This window comes from Anser cygnoides, chromosome 8 (assembly GCF_040182565.1).
Source record: "Anser cygnoides isolate HZ-2024a breed goose chromosome 8, Taihu_goose_T2T_genome, whole genome shotgun sequence".
In the NCBI taxonomy this organism is placed as follows: Eukaryota; Metazoa; Chordata; class Aves; order Anseriformes; family Anatidae; genus Anser; species Anser cygnoides.
The window spans coordinates 7,222,518-7,242,805 of NC_089880.1; the positions used below are offsets into that span (position 1 = coordinate 7,222,518).

General features: G+C 39.6%; 3 long non-coding RNA genes across 32 annotated transcripts in view; 2 read left to right on the forward strand and 1 right to left on the reverse strand.

The window, feature by feature from the left end:
• Positions 1-9,260, forward strand: part of LOC106041951 (uncharacterized) — a 132,945-nt gene extending 123,685 nt beyond the window's left edge. For both annotated transcript variants that reach the window (XR_001210829.3, XR_010833315.1), the window contains exons 9-10: positions 6,471-6,577; positions 8,670-9,260. This is a non-coding gene — a long non-coding RNA (uncharacterized lncRNA). The remainder of the gene's footprint in view (positions 1-6,470; positions 6,578-8,669) is intronic.
• LOC106041948 (uncharacterized) overlaps positions 1-20,288 on the reverse strand; it is a 275,268-nt gene that overhangs the window by 8,204 nt on the left and 246,776 nt on the right. For 15 of the 28 annotated variants that reach the window (XR_010833310.1, XR_010833309.1, XR_010833307.1 and 12 more), the window contains 10 exons: positions 19,809-19,970; positions 19,459-19,674; positions 17,538-17,614; positions 13,938-14,144; positions 11,535-11,594; positions 10,363-10,504; positions 7,678-7,811; positions 5,132-6,672; positions 4,148-4,238; positions 3,859-3,980 (listed from right to left, as the gene is read on the reverse strand). This is a non-coding gene — a long non-coding RNA (uncharacterized lncRNA). Of the gene's footprint in view, positions 1-3,858; positions 3,981-4,147; positions 4,239-5,131; positions 6,673-7,677; positions 7,812-10,362; positions 10,505-11,534; positions 11,595-13,937; positions 14,145-17,537; positions 17,615-19,309; positions 19,675-19,808; positions 19,971-20,288 lie in introns of all 28 variants that reach the window. The other 13 variants (XR_010833288.1, XR_010833303.1, XR_010833290.1 and 10 more) reach the window with 13 other exon arrangements.
• LOC136791389 (uncharacterized) overlaps positions 10,360-20,288 on the forward strand; it is a 28,415-nt gene continuing 18,486 nt past the window's right edge. For both annotated transcript variants that reach the window (XR_010833318.1, XR_010833317.1), the window contains exons 1-4: positions 10,360-10,471; positions 11,390-11,470; positions 15,543-15,808; positions 18,219-18,287. This is a non-coding gene — a long non-coding RNA (uncharacterized lncRNA). The remainder of the gene's footprint in view (positions 10,472-11,389; positions 11,471-15,542; positions 15,809-18,218; positions 18,288-20,288) is intronic.

The following is a 20,288-nucleotide window of genomic DNA, read 5'->3' on the forward strand; positions in this document are numbered from 1 at the left end:
TGAGATTCAGCTGTTGTTTTCCAAAAATACTGTGGAATCTGTTGGTTTTTGTCCAGTGGATTCAGCCTAGAGTAGATTCTAGATTAGTAGAATTTAACAGTAGATTTATTTTAATTCTGAGACCAAGAAACTTCTAAGCAGCTATTAAAAAAAAAATAAAAAGGTTAAAAAGGGTAGCTGCATATTAGAGACAAAACTTTGCCCATGAATAAAAAGCTTTGCTACTTTACTATTCCATTCTGACTATGGAAATCAAAACACAGCAAGTTTGCCTTATCCATAATATCTAGAAAAGCTATGTGAATGAACCTCCATTTGGGAACAGCTGAGGATCTCTGATGGTAAAAAAAATTGTGTGTTAATTTGTGGATAAAGCTATTCTGATAAAGGTTGTCACACTGTTTATTAGTGGAGTCATAACTTGAGGAGCTACAAGGTTGCACTGACCTACTTCCTGCATAAATTTGGCACTACTCATTGAAGGTCCTAAATGAGAATTATACTGGTGGTGGAGTATGGTACAGGTTTATTTTATTTATTATATTTTTGTAAAATCCAACAGTATCTACTACTTTACTTTTGAATTTGGGATATATGAGAAGTATGGTAAAGCAATGAAGGTGGTGTTTCTTTTTGTCTCATGCTGCTCTGTTTAGCACATTTCTGCTAATGAGACATAAAATATGCAGGTGGGCTTGAGGAGCTCCTATTGATATTTCAGATCTCTCAAGACGTCACCATCTACCAGATGTTGTCGTCACACCTGGCACCTATTTTGGAAGGATACAGGTTTTCTTTTAAGAGGTTTTGCCATTTTAATGCAGAGAAGTCCATGGAAACTGCTTCCTCAACTTAAAGGATCTAACAAGATTCAAGATTTCACTTGTTTCCTTTCCCTTTTATGTTCAACAGTTTATAACTGCATTGCAAGTGTTCATAAAGAAGACAATAGTGCAGTATAATCAGTTCAGACATAGATTACTGGCTCGCATAGTGGCTAGTTTTGAAATAAAAAATGAGGTATGTCTTATTTTGCAGCTACGTATTTTATGAGCAAAGCATGATCTTATTGCCCCCCCAGAAATCCCTTGCTGATATCCATACCGTGTCCTGCACTTGGTCTTGCAGCATTTTACTTGCATATTACTAGTTAGTGTACATCTTCAGGTTTGGCTGAGAAATTATGAGATATTTGGATAAGCCCCGAAATGAAGATACAGAGCACTAGGCCTGCTCTCTTTTGCTTTTTTTTCCTCACTGGATCATATCAACTTCTGGTTTTAAAATGATGTATTTTGAGGGCAGTATAATAGAGCTGTGAGGTAAAATATATTTTTATCCAAAGAAAGATACAAAATCATGAAAATTATACTGACCCTGCCTTCCTCCCTTCTTTGGTCTTTTTGTCTTAAGCATCTGCATTATTGGAGGACAATACATTAATCACACATCTCACAAGCCAGAATTGTATGTGGCTTGATCAGTTTTGGGGTAAAATTTAGCTAGACTACCTAAAAATGCTTATTGGTCTCTATGGATTTGTGCTGAATTTATTTAATATAAAGTGTAATATAAAAAAACCTCTCTGCAGTTAATTAGCCTCCAGGTTATTGCAGACCCAAAGGCATTATATTTGAGTTGTCACTGCGACTTGCAAAGATCAGCAGTATTTAATTTTTGTGTAGCACAAAGTAGATTGCATGTGCTTATCTGACTAATGTTAGTTTGTTGTTTTCAGAATCTAATTTCATTTTTAGTTTTCTTGGCCCTTCAAGTTGCTGCCAAACGTCATGAACTTTGCTGAAATCAGTTATGTTCCACTGAGATAGTAGCAGTTGAAATGACAGCAGCAGTAGACCTTAAGGTTCCTCCAGAATGATGCTTTTGTAGCTAGCGGCAAGATTTGTTTCTGTTACATTATAAACCTAAAACAAATAGGGCTCATTCAGACTCCTTTGGGATTGGGCAGACCTAAGCTTATTAATTATTCCTGTTTCCTAAGGAGACAGCGTCAGCTTTCCTTCATTTGATAATCCTGTTTTCTCAGAAAACGTTTACACATGTTCCAATACCAAGTTAGCAGTGGCAGGAACTCTTTAGTGGTTAGAGAAGTGGCAGAAGGTTAAATCATCTGACTTTGATGTTATGTTGATTGTTTACCCTTAGTGTACAGTAACATCTTAAAAAAATGAAGCAAAGTGGGTGTATTCATTACTGGACAAACACAGCTGACAAGTTAAAGAATATGCGACTCTGTTAAGCTGAGACCAAAGTGCTTCATTTATAATGGAGATTACGGTAAGAACCAAATGAAGTTGTCTAAGGGAAAATGATGTCTCCTGAGCCTTTATTCTGGTTTGGCCACAAGTTAATAACATGACCAGCACTTAACAACAAAATGCAGGACTGTATTATCTTTTAGCAAATGCCAGTCATGTGCAATCCAAACAGGTCAATTACTAGCAAATCTCTGAAGATCTCCTGAAACCTCAGAAGAGTTAGAGATGCCAAGAAAATATCTAGATGCACAGAGACACAGCAACAGAAATAGGGCACAAACCAATTTGCAGAAATGGAACTTAACCCTTAGAGGGAAGAACCCTGGCTGCTACATATTCATTTCCATTTCATTAAATATTTATGAAGAGACATGCATGTAATGTGATTCTAAATTATGGAATAAGCAAATGGGATCTGTGATGTTTCACTCATGGTTAATCTATCTCTTTCAACTTTTCTGTATCTTGCAGGAGTGATGGACAAATGTGGCTTTTTTTTTTCTTTTTTTTTTCTTTTTTTTTTTCTTTTTTTTTCTTCCCACTAGCATGCTAGATATTTGAAAATTAACGTTCTCTTAAATGATTCTAAATCAGCACACACAAAATAGAGTGTAGAGGCCAATGATAGCCTATTCTTCAGCTCAATACGCGTGTCTAAGACCTATTAATATTAATGAAACCTACACACAAGCATGTGGGGATAATTGACCCCATTAAATTCCACTTACTCATGAACTACTTTGTAAGGTTTGTTCCTTAGTTATTGTAGGTTTTATCAAGGATGAAAGTTGGAACAGCATGTATCCCAACAGAAGACTATTTCAAAAATAGCTTTGTGAAAATGAAAAGTAAGTACCACAAAGAAACATGTTTTCATCCAGACTTTCACTGTATAATGAAAATAACTTTATCTTGCTTTAAACAGGATGGTAACATTAGATATTTTTCTCTTTCTTTGACTAGCTTTCATATTAAATGTTAGCATATTGCTAGTAAAGTAAAAAAAAATAAATCATAAACCCAAGTTTTTATATATCGTATGATTTAGTCATGTGCCAACAGGCTTCCCCTGTGAGATACCAGCTAATCAGCACTGGCAGCTCCAGTGGGAACTGGCAGCTCCCACCCCCTAGCACATTTCTGTTTACCTTATTGTTCTGAAACTAGCCATGATGCACAAACATGTATTGTGTTTACAGACAGGATGGTGCACCTCCCTTCACCACAATAGCTTTGGCATGATGGTCAGTGCAGCCCCATTCATGCTTCTGGGTAAGATGGGGTCTCACACTGCCCATGTCCCTAGGCACACGGAAAGGAGACATATTCCTACACTGATGGATGATAGTGTTGTCTTAAGGATTTTGTTTCCATTCGGACATTTGATTTATGTGAATGTCTCAACTGCAGCATCGTGAAGAAAAAAACCCATAAAACCATGCTCAGAAAGCACTGATAGAGGAACACCATTAACTGCATCTGCTCTTACCCCTTCGGTAACAAACTCATGGGAAGAGGGGGAAGCACAAGACAGGTATCTTCCCAGTGTTCATTAGAGAGACTGGTAACATTTACTGACCTGATGTGCTCAGCTGAGATCACCAGAAAGCTTTACTCTTCCTCACATAATCCTAGTCACAGAGTTCCCAGGACCCAGGGAAATTCAAAATGCCCGGAGAGTTCACGTGTCTCAGTCCATTCCTGTGGAGCAAAACACTGGTGGGGCTTAATTCTCCACCCACATTTCCCTCCACCATACATACTATACAGATATAATTTGGGGCTGTGACCTTCAAAGGTAGCTAAGGAAGGGAAGGATGGGAATGTAGCTAAACATGGGAAGGATGAGCAGTATTTCAAACACATACCTGGAAATCTGGCCTTTGAATTTTTTTTCTTCTGACATTCTGGGAATCTTGTCTTCACTGAGTTTTCTTTAATGTTTTTTTCCCATTCTGTCTGAAAAGGGGAGTAAACCAAGAGAGTTATCCTGTTGTCTATTTAATGGCTTATCTCTAAATGTATGAAGATCACTAAGTTCACTCAAGAGAATGCGTCTAGCATCTCTCCTGATTAGTGCTAAGTGGAATTTGACACTGTAGACAACCATATAAGAATTACTATTTTTTTATATCAAATACATGTTATGTTCTCCCTGACCAGGAATGGCTGACCTCTTTCAAGCTGATCTTTTCTTTAGAAGAAGCAGTCTGTGGCATACAACTGGTTTTGCATTTACATGCAACTGTAATACAATCCCCCCAGACATATAGAGGAAGAAGGAATGCTAGTGAAAGAACTAGTATTGCTGTAGCTAGTTCTTTGTAATAGATACTATTCAAAATAATTTTCCTGACAGTACTGTTACTATTTTCTTGGTAACAATCTCAAACAAATCTCACGAACAATAAGATCAAATCTTTCCCAAAAGGAGCACTCAGACAACATAAGTTGTTGTACTCCTTATTCTTTGTGCACAATACAGAAATTAGTATTTTTACAGTGTTTCACCTGGTTCACCTTTAAAAATCCCCTTGTTCAGAGCTTCAGTGCACCTGAAGAAGGGCCCAAAATCACACTTACCTTCAGCTGAGTCTACACAAGAAGCAGTGTCTCCATAAGCTTCAGACACAATGCTACTTGCATCGGACCCAGAATGAATAATCTCCAGACATGAGTTACTGGCACAATTAGAGCAAGAGCACAGCTGACTGACATACTCAACAAAAGAGCTTTGGCAAAGGTTACAGTGGAAAAGCATATAGAGGAAATGCACTGTTGGCGTTGAATGTACCCTAGTAAAAACAGGACCTACTACTGATTAACAAGCTCAGACTCTGCAGACCACATACCAAAGGATGAACAATGGCAATAACATTCTGTTATGTCTCCCTACGGCATGCATGCAATTTATCATTAACTTATATTCCATAGGCAGCTCCAGCAGTACATTTTCACAGTCTAATTGATGCATATGAGATTTGGCTTGCAGCTTTCAGAAAAAAATCACAAGCGCAGAGAATTCAGTTCCATCCAGCAAGGAAACCAAAGCCCAGCAATATTAGTTACAACTGCAGTTGTGTATCCAAGGGTGCACATTTAACTGGGCAGCTGGGGTTTCCTCATAAAGCATAATATCTTGCTGATTTCTCCACAGAGCTCTACTAGATTTGGGAAACGACTGTCTTTTACAAGAGGCAGGAGAACCCCTCTCTGAGGAATGTATTTTTTCCCATGTCAATCATTTTGATTCTTTTTCCAACTTCTATCGGTGTGTTTGCTTCAGAAGTCAGGCTTACTAGTTCTTAGTTCCCAGGGTCACCTCTGAAGCCTTTCTCACAGACTTTCATCTTCCTTTTCCCTACCTGTGGTACTAAGGTCAGTGCAAACAATTGTTACTGGCAATTTCACGAGTACATTCAGAAATTGAGAGTGAATACCTCTGCTTCAAGTGTTGTACTTGTTTGACTCTTTAATCTGTTGAAGTTCTGAAGACACTTCTAGTCTGACAGGAAGCTCCCTGTCCTGATTACTGATGCATTTACTTTTCTTGCAATGGCTTTCTTTTCCATAACTGCTCTTTTTACACCTCTGTCATGTGTTGGCACCACCAGTTCAATGGTAGCCTTCTATAGGCTGAGGAAACTAAATACAGTTTTATTATTAGATTTCTATGTTTAGCAAGTCACTCTTAAAAACATTGTTGGCCTATTTATTGTGGTTTTAGTTAGCTTCTATGAGTCTGTGTCTTCACTGGACATGACTTACTTTCTTACATGGCTTTTTACTTCTCATAGCCTTATTCTCTGCTGTTTTGACAGGATAACTGCTTTTGATATTTGAAGAGGTTGTTTAATGATACACATTTATGCTGAACCTTTATTATTCCTTTAAGCAAACTCTGTAAGGACTGTGCTAGCTGCTCCCTTATATATTTGACTTTGCCATTTTAAGGTAAGTTGCTGCAAAGCTGGATATTTCTAACTTTGTCTGTGAGGAGTTAAATTTGAGAATGGCAATATTAGTACATAATTCTTTCCCTTGTAAATAGAAAGTTGGCACCTTAGCTCTGCTGAGTGTCTGACCACTAAGTGGTACTGGCATCCAAGTATCTCAGTTAGTGTCTTACATCATCCTTCACTCCTCACGTAAGCCTCAGCCGCCTTATTTTTGGTTATACTGTCATTCCAGAGCTGAATGGTGCAGCTGCTCACAGGAGTAAGTGGACTACTCTGGCATGCGACCCCGCTCTTCTGCAGCAGCCATGGAAGAACCTTCTTGGGGTTACCCACTGTGAGGTAAGATGCTGGGCACATGTGCTAGAGGAGGCATAGTCCCCAGTGGAAGGAGCTGCAGACACAGATATTAGCTTGAGTTTCCAACTTCTCAAGTCCTGTGAGAAACAAAGGGATTTATTTTTTTTGGTGAAATGCAACTTGTGAGGAGACTTTGAACTCAGTACTTGCATGCTACACTTGACCTGCTGGTTGGGTAACACAGTATGCCATTATCTGATTTCTCCAGTGCTTACAGAAAAAATACTTCATAATAAAAGCATTCACATTCACTCATACAACTTCAGAGTTTGCAGGACTGTTGTGTTTCTAATCATGAAAAACATGGCTTTATTTAGATAATAAAATAGCCATAAATAAAGAGTTCACAGGAGCAGGCTGACAAACTTTTTATATGTTTGGTATGTGTACGGTGATGTAGTTTGTAGTGACAGCACAGTGCTCAGAAGAGCAGGTCATATTCTGCTTCCTATTATACCACTGTCAGCCCAGAGAATTTCCATCGTCTATATTTCAACCAGTTCAACTAAGATAAAGATCTCTACGCAGGATTTCACAGCTTCCTTTTTTTCCCACTGTATTATTAAAAAAAAGGAAAGTACTACAGGAGTCAAATTACTTTCAATATTGTTTCTGATAATAAATAAATGCACTACAAATGGTTTAGTCTTAACCATTACTCATAATAAAGTCATATAAAAGGGCTGAAATAGATTACAGTAAGGTATCAAGCCCTCCTCCTGCACTATTATGAAATTTAGGCATGTGACACAAGGCAGTGCCTATCAAGATGACTGTCACTGGAAACCAGGCAGGGTAGACATGCTAGGTCTCACAATGAATGGTACTTTGGATCAATGCCCCAGCCCTTACATTATTTGTAGCAAGAATAAATAAAGATGGAATTATAATAAAGAAAAGAGAGAGGGCAGTTCTGGGGGGCAAGTGAAACAAGCATTCAAAAAGCACATATACAAGAACGACAAGAAAGAAAGTGGGTAACTGTAAGCTGTGGTGGGATGGCAGAGAGATGGGATGGCAGAGCAGGGTCTGGGACCAACCACAGGCGTGTGTAAATGCAGGCTTGTACTCCCAGCTCTAACCTGCGGAACCGAGTAGCCCAGACAGATGAGCTGGGAGCCCTCCCAGTCCTGGCAGTGGGGTGCTGCCTGCCTGTGCTGGCTGGACCCAGCAGTCCTTGCCAGGCCTGCGTTCCTGTGAGTGCAGCTGCCTTTGTCTGAAAGGGAAAAGAAAGCATGAAATATATCACTGGTTGGGTGGGTACAGCAGGTGATGCTGTAGCGTATGAGTACATGCCAGCCCGAGCCCCATGAGGGTTCAGTTACCTGGCAGAGTAGAGCAGGTGAATTGAAACTGAAAGCCCACGGACAGCAACAAAAGTAGGGCAACATCCGCACATGAAGCCTGAGCAGCTTAGCTTACACTAATGGAAAAAGGGATTTGAATAGCTAAAACCTCCTACATCAAACTGAGATGAAAATACAACTCTAAGCATATATTTCTCAACTGCAAGAGGACTGGTAGAGAGGAGAAATGATACCCATCTTACTCCTGTCCCGGACAATTTGCTTTTATTCCCCATTTTTTAATAACACAGAGAGATGCTGCTATCTGTCCAAATCACAGTTTTTTTGTATGTAAACTCAAGAACAACTGGAAACCTGGTTCCAGGCTTAGGAGTGAGATGTATAAACGTACCTTCATGACACGTATACACAGCATACACATACTTATCCCCAGCCCCCATGTTTCTCTGCTTCCAAGTATCTGTGTTTCATTATGCACCCTCACAGAAAGTGATGGCAAACAACTACACAGGAAAAAAGTTATTTTTTAAAAAAATCAAACCTGGTACAAGCTGTTTCTAAGAGATAAATATAAAACTGGTATTATATTTTGAACTCTCAATTTATCAAATGCTATACATGAAAGAGCAAAGGGCAGATTCTGCTCAGATTTGTAGCACTGTAAAAAATCTGAAAAATTTGCTATTACTCTGTTCATAAGTACCACAGAAGAATCTGCCATTTTCTTGTAATGGAACTGTATGAAATAATAGAACTTTGAATTTCAGGAACTTGTTTCTCAGTGAAGATTCTCATTTCACAACTAAGATTAGCTGAACTCTTCACCCAGTCCCACAAGAGAGTTGGTGCCCTGCAACTAGACAGGTGGCTTCTGCAGAAGGTCAGCAGAAATGTTCATGCATACTTATTTTTGCACAATATTCATTGATTCAAACTGCTTCTGAGCCTCTCTCCCCCCTTTTTAATAGGAATTGTATCATGTTTTTAAATCTTTGCCAATATCAATGTGGGCAATTTAATTTCACACAAAAAAGTGTGGGAGCAGCAGTCTCAGTTCCCCTGGATAAACACTGGACTACGTGCTGTTTGTGTTTGACTATGTCAGCCACGAGCTCTGTAAGTATGAAGTCCTGCCAGGCCAGACATAAATCTTTTGTCAATGAAAGGGGTACATTATCAGCTTCTCAGCTGTTTCTTTTCTAAACAGCTACTTGAGGTTTAACATAAACATTCAACATAGTTATTTAAAATAAAATAAAATAATAGTAAAAGAACACTTTCTCTCATGCATTGAACACTAATGGCAAATCAGAGAGAGCAGGAATCAGTCCTCACTGCAGGTCCCAGATCAATCTAGAAATGTGGTAGTGCACATTTGGACTTCTGAAGAGGCAGAGACTTTAATAACACTTTGGCTGTAATACACTTCACGCCTCTGGAGTCAGTCCCTTGCAGTGAAGGTGCCAGATTAAATCCTGAGAAAACTGGGTAAAACTTTGCTGGGTTAATGAAGCAGTCTCCCCAGGAATACGTTCAGTCCAAGCATGGATATTGGAAGAGAGGTATGATGAACAGGGATCCTTATTCTCAGTGAAAGTATTGTTCCCAGCTATCTTCACATCTAAAAGTATGAAGAAATTAAACTGCTGGCCCACCAAAGACCAACAGCTTAAAGGTTCACAAATTTAGTAGCTCTCCATGGAGCCAGTCAATCTCTACTCCATTTTCAACTCCTGTAGATGTTGAATTTGGAATTCTAGACTAACTCCTGAAGTAAAGTAGCAATTACAAAACCCACAGAACTGTGGGGAGTACAGAGCAAACAGGATCCACATTGAGATATGGCTTCTAGCCATCGGGTGCTCTAAACTCACTGAGAGTTTTACCAAGCCGTGCTGGGTACAGAGAGTCAACTGTGCAGGCTTAAGGCACACAAAGGAAAATAGCATGCAACATGCCAAAATACAGAATTGTGCCTTAATCACAGATTTCAAATTTGGATCTACATTTATTCAAAGCTTTGGAGCAACACTGCTAAAGGAGGCTGGAGAGGGACCATGTTTTCAGGTGGTACCTTTCTTCACGTTTGCTAAGACCTGTGCTTTTTGCCTGATGCCTAAGAAGTCTGATACAAGTATGACAAAAATGATGGATTTATTGTCCTGCTCTAAGGTGCTAGTATCACCCATGCCTCCTCCCAGGTAAACAACCCATCCCTAATTACTTTTTCCCATTAGTCCCAGTTTTGTTACATCCATGCACAACTTTGGTATTTGATACCACCGCAAGGGGAGCTAACCCTTGTGATATGTGCTAGGCACTGTTGGCCTTGTACTAGCCTGCTCCCCGAAGCATCTCCAATGCTCACTCTCAGTTTTCTGTGAGGTTCGACTGTTTCTCACAGAACATCTCCTTGTGTAATTCCTATCAAAACCATCTTGAAATGTGCTAGCTGCTTACCGTGGGATCTGTCATCCTGTTCGGTTCGGGGCACCTCAGGACTCCATCACCTGCCTGCAGCCCTGGGAGTCAGCATTGCAACCTCAGTCTGCTGGCGCGCGAGAGAAAGGTGTGTATTCTGCTGGGACTAAACAATCGTTAACTGCAATAAATAAAAAGTAAAACTTACAAAGTTTGTGGATTGAAAGTGACAGCCTTTTCTCATGCTGATTAGTTTCTGATCACTTACGGAATGAGTTATTAAGTGGCAGAAGAGGATGTGCTATCTGGTCACAAATAAAGGTAAAACCTTCAGTAAAATGAGAGCTTGAAAGGGTCATAAAGATGTTTGTGATCAGTCTATGGAACTGGAGGTAAGAAAATTACAGTTCAAGAGAAATGTCTTTGAGTGGGGAAGAACAGAAAACTAAATAAAACCACAGTGTCTGTAGGAGCTGTAGATAAGATTATATGCATTGGATTTACATAGGTCCTCAGAGGAAAATAAAAACATCTCAGTGTAAACACCAGCTACAACAGCAAAGTGGATAGGCTTGGAAGCATAGGTCTTTTTATATGCAGTTTGGAAAAACAAGTTATGCATACATGATTTGTTGTATTTTTGTTGTAGAAGGCTTTAACCCATTTTTATGATTTTAGGATTAATAAACGTTATCCAAGTCAAGCATAAAACAAGCAGCACCTCATGCAGCACACTCACTGGAATTTCCAGTGTATTTATCATTTTCTACTGGGATCATGGTTATAGCAATGATTAGAAAACAATATGGCAGGAAACTCTTGATGTTAAACATTTGAGTTATGTATCACAGATTGTCTCAAATTCTCTGACTTTTTAGATTTAAATCTTTTCAAAGTTTTCCTGAAGCTTTTGGCACGTTTTCTGCAAGATATGTACAAGAGAGACAGAAGAGTCATGGAGGACTCTTGCTTTCTGTTATTGTTTAAATGCTGATGCTTAAGGTTTAAATTTACAGAGAACAAATCATTCTACATCAAAACTAAGGTGTTGCATGTTTATTTACAGACCAAGCTCCAGTAGTAATGTGCATTTGTCATGGAAACTGATTTGAATTTAATTCTAAACCCTGTTTTGCACCAGGAAAATGTGAGTTTCATTTTACTCGTCTCTGTTTTCAATTATAATTTGACAAAAGAAATAACTGCATTACCTATTTGATTTGCCAGAACTTTATCCCAGCACCACCTGTTGAGCCCTCGGCACTCGAATCCTGACATATAGCAGAGAACAAAATTATGCAGTTGGCATACTAACTAGTAAGGATGCCAACAAAAGCATAATATAGCCTTTGTACTCAAAGTACAACAAAATATATATTAAGCTACCAACTGCAAAGGTTTAAGAAAGCCACATTTAATTATACATGAACGTATCTTTCCAACAACTAATTCAGTAGAAAAATGGTATGGAAGTTAGAAAGGACCCCTTTTGTATGATTTGCTTTGGTAAATACTGCAAGCGTAAAATAAATAAAGTTTCACAATACCGTAGTAGATTTACATTAGAGATGGCAAGAAGATAGCCAGTTAGTTTATACAAATAGATGGGTTCAACGCTATCAGCTTCTCAGTTTAAACAAAATGCCCCATGTTCATTTCTAGTGGGGGAGCTGATTAACACAGCCCTGGTCTCCCAGGAAGGTAGAAGAAGGGACTCTTAGCACTAGCCCCGACCAACACCTCTCTTCTGCCAGCGACTGGGACCAAAGGAGTAAGGATCAACTGCGTCTCAGAGACTCTGTCTCTTTGCCACAAAAGTCATCACGATTGCTTTCCTGGCACCAGAACTCTTCTGACCCGAGGTCTGCACAAAAGAGTGGGTAGAACTTGAAAGGAGATAGGATGGGCCGGTAGGGATGAGGCAAAAAACACCGCTCCCCAGTTCTGCAGAGGTCAGAGGAGCTCTGTGCAGGGGTCTCTAAAGTCCCCTCCTGTCAGGGGGCTCATGGACTCAGCTGCTGTGGGAATGGGCTTTTAACCAGGATGTGAAGACGATGGGTTCAGTTTTCCAGGGCCCTGACCTTCCTGTGATCTTTCCCAGACAACAGCTGCATCTGCCCCTAGGATGGGCTTTACTTCCCCAGAGTTTGTCCAGAAATAAGAGTGAGATCACTACAGACTTCATAAGGGAGTGTTTTTAAGTACTGATGACAATGACAATTTACAGATTTTTGTCACCCTCAAAAGCCTAAGAACAAATTAAATCTGGAAATCTGACTGTAGCATTGCTACTTCAAAGAGACTGTTGGCCAGGAAAATGACTTTGGATGGAAATGAGTATGTTCCAAGGTAGGAGAAAACAAAGAATGTAGTCTTGCTCCTGCTCACCCAGAAATCACCACAACTCCCCTCATAGAGAACCAAGGATGAGGACACGGTGAGGCAGAAAGCGCTAACTGACATGCAGGGGAGGGAAAAGAAGGTTGGGAAGCATAAAGAGAGGTTAATTGCCAGTTTTCCAGTGTTGCAGCAATTCTCCTGATGCATTTGTGCAGGGCTGAGCACAAAGGTTTTGATGTCAGCTAAGGCTCAATATTAGAGTATAAAGTATAAATGAAAGACCACTAAAACTTTGTATAAGAAACCAAAATGCTGTAAGTTAAATAAAATATCTAGAAAATCTTTGAGAGAATTCATTGTTGAGACAATGAAGGATAGCTTTAAAATAGCTTGGAAAAAAATAGCTAGCTTTGCAAACAAGCAAAAAAAAACCCAGCTGTAAATCACAAAGTAACCAAAGGATTTTACTTACTAAAGCAACTTTTGCACTATAAGCTATTTAGCTAATTACTATCACCTCAATGGATAAAGTATCTCCTGCTACCTGTTAGCTATCACCAGACACCATGTTCTGGTATACAATTCTTGAACAGTATATATGCAATCAAGAAAGTTCAGTGAGTGAGAAAAAACTCAGAGAAGGTGGGACATTTCAAATTGTATCCAGAAATCTGTAGAATAATTATGCATATGAATTAGTTTCTTAGTAATATATCACAGTAACCAGCATTCAGCATAGACTGGGGAATCTCTGCCTTTGGAGGGTTCAACTTGACTGGACACAGCCATGAGCAACTTGATGCAATGAGACCCGCTTTGAGCAGGTGACCAGATGACCTCCAGAGGTACTGTGCAGCCTAAGTTGTTCTGTGGTTCTAAAACTGACCTAAAGATATCAGATTTTTTTCCTTTAAAGATGTTATTAAGTTAAAAATAACTGAAATGCAACTTTATCTCTTATGTATTTCAAGGTTGGAATTATTTATTTACTATTAATAACTGTTTAGAAATTATATCTTTGTAATCCATAAATGGTCCTACTAATGCACAATGGGTGCCAATGGTGTAATCCCAATTAGACAATAAGAAATGATTTGCTAAAACGCTAAAATGTTGGCTTGAAGCTTAGACCAATATCTTAATTATTCTACGCTGAAAATGTAAAATGACAATTGTTAATGAGAAAAACTTCTCCACAAAGTTGTGATAGCAACTGTAAAACACTTGCTAAGAGATAGACCACATTTAGGAAAGCCAAATCTAGATGATCTTACCTTCTCAGTTCCAAATATCCTTTGTGGTAACTACATTTCGTTTAAGAAAATAAGACCACAGGAAGTACACACATAGCAGGTAGTTTGGCATCTGCCACTTCTAGACTTCTCAGACGTCTAGCAGCCAAGAAAATGTTCCAGTATTTAATTCATTTCAGATAGCTGATCCAATGTAATCTTTACTCTTGAAGTCTTTAGATGAAATATCTGGATAGTGTTACAGTAGGGCACTAAATAAGCCTCTTATAATAGAATCCCTCATCTTCTCCTAATTTTTCCCTTGTTCAAAATAACTACAAATTCTGAAATCACATCACGGAGCTTTGATGATGTTTCTCATAAACCGCTAAGAAAACTTATTCCAGAAAAGCACAGCATTTTTTTTTTCCTTCTTTACAAATAGCCTCACAAAGACACTGAAAAGACACTGAAAAGACACTGAAAATACTGGGACACTTCCTTGTCTGTCAGAGATGCAAGGAAGCTGCAGGTGGATAGATCACAGCCTGAGAGCTCTACAAGGGACTTTTTCAGGCTCAACTGTGCTGTAGGCAATGTAATGAACCCATCTGGAATATTTTGAGGATATCATTTCAGCTTTAAATTGAAATTTTTGCATATAAAAGTCATGAAAATTGTGAAAATTTACAGATAGATTACAGTGAGCTCTGCAAAAGGCAGCACCTTTTCAGGCAATCTTTGAGGTCTGCTCTGAGTAACCCAAATGCCCCAGATATGCTCAGCTGTGTAGTCTTTCAACACGTTATTGCTTCTAGTCCTGTGTATCATTATGTAAGGTGGGATTCACTATTGAATTTAATTCCATTTAAATCTGGATCACTTTGGAGAATTAATAATTCTGGAACTAAATATCAATGTTTCTCATATTGAGTACTCAGATAGCACACACACATACTTTAGTAGAAACCTGTGATCCTGGGAATCCTTTCACTTTAAGCTTGAGTTTGCCTGTCAATGAAGACGACTGAGGTCAGCTGGTTTAAAATGACTAATCTATAATCTACACTTCCTGAAGGGATAAGTAAATCCAAAGAGAGAGTCTCATAAATTCCTAGAGAGATCTTGGTATCATAAAAATAGATATGACAACACTCAAAATTTGTCCTCTGTCTTGACACAGAGGAATCACAATCAGTTTTGGTGCAGTTCCTCAACAGGAGATACTTCTCAATGTGCTTTTGAGCAGCCTGCATCCTCCTTTTCTCATGACAACTTGTCACTGATCCTTCTGCCAGCTTCCACTGATAGTGAGATACCACAGCTGGGCAATAGCACATGCCAAATAACAGATGTGGGAGAGAAAAAGAGCAAGGTGTGTTTTCATGCTTCCCTATCTACTTCACTGCATCTCCTCCTTTACATCATCATTTGTGAAGATGCTTCTGTAGAACTGCCTCGGGAGGATGCAGGGCACAGGCAAGTATTTTTAGAGAAAAATCCCGACATTTGAATAGGATTCTCTAAAAACTGCTCTAGGAGCTAATGTATTTAGGAATTAATCTGGTTTGTATATATATATATTTTTTTTTGATCTAGCTATTAAAGAGCTACATCAAGAGTAATATTCGCTATTGCATTCTACAGGAGTCTTTGCTCGAACTTGTCCTGTTCTGCTTCCTGCCCATCATAATCACATCGTTTCTCCTGCAACCTGAGCCCTTCTCAGTTCTGGAAACTGGTTGAGATTCACCCAATACTGCTTCCCAACAGAAAGCGATTTCCTGTCTCAAATGACTAAACTGTTGCATTTAGAAGAGAAGAAATTTAATTTCACTGTCATCCTCTGAGCTAGCAAGATGATTCATCGGTTTGCATACGTACTGAAGGCTGCCAGTGAGGAGCATGCTTTGGTAAGAGGCACTAAAAAGGGTGATGATTTCATTTGGCAGCACCTAGTACTGACTGTTTACACTGGCACTTACCCATTTAGGCAGCTATGTAGACTAGGCAACTTAAGAAACAGGCATGAAATTATTACTTCAAATTGTCTTCAAAGACTTGTCTTGATTTATGATTGTCTTAGAATACATAAACACATTTTACCACAATGATTTTACCCATTTCAAGGGATACCCAATACACAAGGGATTTTTTTCCTTCGTATGGCTGTAAAAACAAAACCACCGTGGCTCTTGCCAAACTTGCTCAAAGTTTACATGGATTTGGTTGGACAAATGTGGTGGAGAACTATATCCAATGTTTTGAGTCCTGGCCCATTCACCTCCTTATATCTCAGGAGTGCCTCTTCCAAATTTTAATGCAGATTTCTGACTGAAGTTTGTTTTTGTTTGAATTACAATATTTAAAAATTAGGCTATATGAAATAGGATGTCATTTTGGCTCTGTAAAATGCAGCTCTTCCTGATTTTTTTTTCCTAATTGGAAACAGTAGCCAGTGATTTCTGCTTTGCTTTTCTTGGATGATGCTGTTTCAGGGTTATCCATTACCTGTAGGAGCAGTTGTTCCTCACATGCTATTGAAATAGATCATCCTGTGATGGAGGTGGAGGTGATGCAATATTACACTCATGGCATCTGGTAGAGTGGCAAAAAACCACGGGGCTCATCCTGTCTAACGACCAACTTCACTAAATTTCTGTGTGGCGGGTACCTGACTGAAATCACTGGGGTGCTCTGCTGGACTTTGTGATGAATTATGATGTGTGTTATTTTCAAGAATTATACAGTAACAGAGAAATCCGTGTTTCCCCTTAAGTCTCAAAGTGATACAGGAGGAGAAGGGAAAATAACTTTTTCCCAACAATTAAAACATATTTCAAAGATTATGTTATTGTGCATATTTATAAACAAGTACAATTATTATTTTTTTTTCAGTGTCTTTGGAAACAATCACAACATAAATAATTGTCTGGAAGGAAAGATTGCAGACAGTAAGCTAGGACGTTTGCTTGGTTGTTTTTGGCACTCCTGATATTTCAATGTGGGCTTCCCGGCCTGTTGGTAGGTGCGGGACTCCTGCCGGGCGGTGTCAGCAGTGCCACCGGCTGTTCCTGCAGCGGGTCATCCCGGCTGCCTTGTGCCTCTGCTGCCCCAGGAGATGGACCCGAGGCCGGGGCGGGCTGCGGAACCCCCCGGCGGTGCGGAGACCCCCGCGGCAGGAGCGGGCTCGTTCAGCCCCCCCCGAGCCCAGCAGAGGGCGCTGCAACACCGCGCCTGCAGCCGCACCCGGCACGCATCTGTGGTTTTTATTATTATTTTTTTTTTAGTCAAATGAATCTTCATTCTTGCATTTTGTACACATTTGTGGCTGAAGATGGACTGTCCAAAAAGACTGTCCAAAAAAAGGCTGTGCATTTCAGCAGTTTAAATCTTTTTGTGCCTTTCCCCTCAATTTTTTCCCCCTTCAGCTGAGAACTTTTCTCTTGCTCAACTTCAGGGCCGCACTGGGCAGAAGGCGTAACCAGCTCCCCAGGCATACAGGCTACGAGGGGCACACATTATCCAGCTCCTTCTACTTTCTGGGTCATGCCCAAAGCTTGGAACCTAGAACAGCTATTTCTAAAACCTCTTCTTGCAATATCTCCACCTGCAGAGAGGAAAGTAAATTTGGTTTATTACCTGGTGCTTCTTCCTCTGCGGATGTGTTTCATATTGCGTCATCTCCAGTGCTCCTCTGAACTTTGTTTCATAAGTACCTATGTAAAAACAAACAACAAACAAACTGCACATGCAGAAACCCTTGGGTGCATTTATATTATTTCTCTACTCTTGGATTCCTTAATATGAAATAAACTGAATCAACCATTTCGTTTTACCTTTCTATGCTTAAAACAATAATGAAATATGACAGTTTATGGCTTTTCTCCTCTGGATGGCAGTAACTCCTGCTTAAACGTTCATGACCCATGACTGCAATATCCCACAGCAAGGGATTTCCTTTTCTTTGTCAGTGTACGATCCAAAAGAAACATTTAAGTTCATCCGTTCCATTTTTTTTTTTTTTTTTAATCTAAATTTGAAAGCTAAGTAAGCTTTTAGATCAGGAATCTGTTTAATGTAAAAATCAAATTGCATGAGCTCAATGTATGAAAACAGAACAGGAATCAGAAGAAAGGAATTGATGCTAGGTATTTCTAGCTATTTGTATCCAAATACACATTTCATAAAAATTAACAAATGTTCCTGAGAAAATCAAATCCCTTGGCATTAGACAATGAAGCAATACAAAAGATAGAAAAATGTACTGGTCTGAGAGTGTGCTGTAACACCTGCCACTTTAAAATGTTCTCATTGTAACAGGGAACATCTGGATTTCTGAACTGCTCATCGCAACGTGAAATTTTGAAACGGAAAATACATACAGTAAAGGTAATTTCCAAACACCCACTGAGCAGACACATAAGTTAGTTTAAACAAGAGAGACAAGAGGGAATTTAAGCCCTTGTCCCTCCACAGCTGACCAAATAACAGTTTTTCAGTACCGGAGTGACGTTTACATGTAGGACTGGGGTCTAGGACTAGCTGCATTGCCTCGTAGGGCTGGTAAAAGAGATGCAGTTCAGAGCAACAATTCCCAAAGATGAGAGCCTGTATTTATATGACCGAGCCCACACTCCAGGCAGGACCGAAGTCCCTTGACATCCTCCCACTGACACTGAGTGGCTGAGGTCTGACCTTCAGCCAGCCAGCCTGATTTCTGAGGCTCTCCAGCTGCCGGCTCAGCAACAGCCACCGGTGCGGCACCACAGTGGCGTGAGCTCTGCTTTCTGAAGTCATGGAGGTGCGTTGGAATTGTTCTGCTCCCAGCCAAATTCTGCTTTGGCTTTGCTTTGAACTTCTGCCTCAGCAGCTGGCTTCATCAATGCTACATCACTTTATCATGCTTTGTATCCTAATGTACATAGCTATAGCAGGGAAAAAGTATTTGACCCTACATGAGCATTCAGTTCTTGGCCTGTAGGCCGAGATGGGCCATGGGGGTCTAAGAGTGTTTTTGAGAGGTGGGTGTTTATCTAACATGAGCAAAACTTTACCATCTCTTTTTAATACCTTATCTGTTTTCCAATAGAGAAAAAGCCTGGTTTGTAGAACTGAGAAAAACCTTACTAACCCCACCTTTTCAGTGGAAAAAAAATAGAAAATTTTGCAAGTTTTTTATTTTTTCTAGAATCAAAGCACTGTTTACATTCCCCTCCCCTCCCCCCCTCCCCCCCCCCCAAAATTGCTAGTGCTCAGAAAAGCCACTTATTTATACCAATGTGTTTCTACTACTACTGTCCTGATATTCAATAACACAGTAAGGTTTTGTCCATTCAGATATTCTTCTTACATCTCAAAGAGGGAAGCAAAACAGTTTTGTGTAAACAAGCCTGTCCCATAAAGGGTCCTACCTAAGAATTGGAAGTCCTCTGTGGTAACAGAAACATCAGCTCAGCATTGAAACAATCTCCTTCAGGAAAGCACAGTGTCTCCTGGGATTCTTTAATATGTAAGGGAGCAAATTTTGTTACTGTCCTCCTGGAAAAAGAATGGCACCTACTTGCTGACATGAATCCAGCTCCAGAGTGTGGAAGGCAACAGAGAATCAGCAGCATACCAACTCGGCCCTCTCCTGCCTGATGGTCCAAGGTAATTTGCATTGGCAGCATAGCAGAGGTGCTCAGTAGGCTTTAAAGACTGGAGATATCACTGGGAGATAAACTGAAAATAAATCCAAGCTACTGCCCTGGCCTATTTTTTTGGAATGCCAGAAAACCTGAAAAATAACAACATGGGTGCAACTAAGAAGGTAATATTAAAGCTTGCCACAAAGCTGAACTTTCAGCCTTTCAAGAGATGAATAAAGGTAAATAAATCATCTGTTACAGCAGTTTTACTGCAGGTCCATACCTTTGAGATTCCCTGATCTGCCACAAAATTTTCTCTGAAGACTTCATTAAGTTCTGGTCCTGGCACCAGTTTGTCAGCAAATGACAAAGCACTCTGAGACACCTTCCCCAAAGGTTCCTCTAAAGCACATTTGTGAATGCCCGTTACTGTTCATACTGATTTCTGAGCTCAGAAAAGCAAAGAAACAAACAAACAAAACAACAAAAAAAATCCAAGTAAAGAGAAAATATATGAATGTTGGCATATAGAAGTTCTTTCCTGTCCTATCAAACATAGCTCCCTCTCCCCACTTCATAGCATTAGTTTGCCTCCCTTCATTCTGGTAGCAGGTGAAAAAATGACAGACATAAGTACAAAATATTAAATGGATGAAATGGTCACCTGCAGATTTATTTTTACGGTATAATTTTCTAGGTATATGATTTGTCCGAAGCGTGAGAAGGAGGTTTCTGTCATATAAGACATAGCTGGGCTACGTAA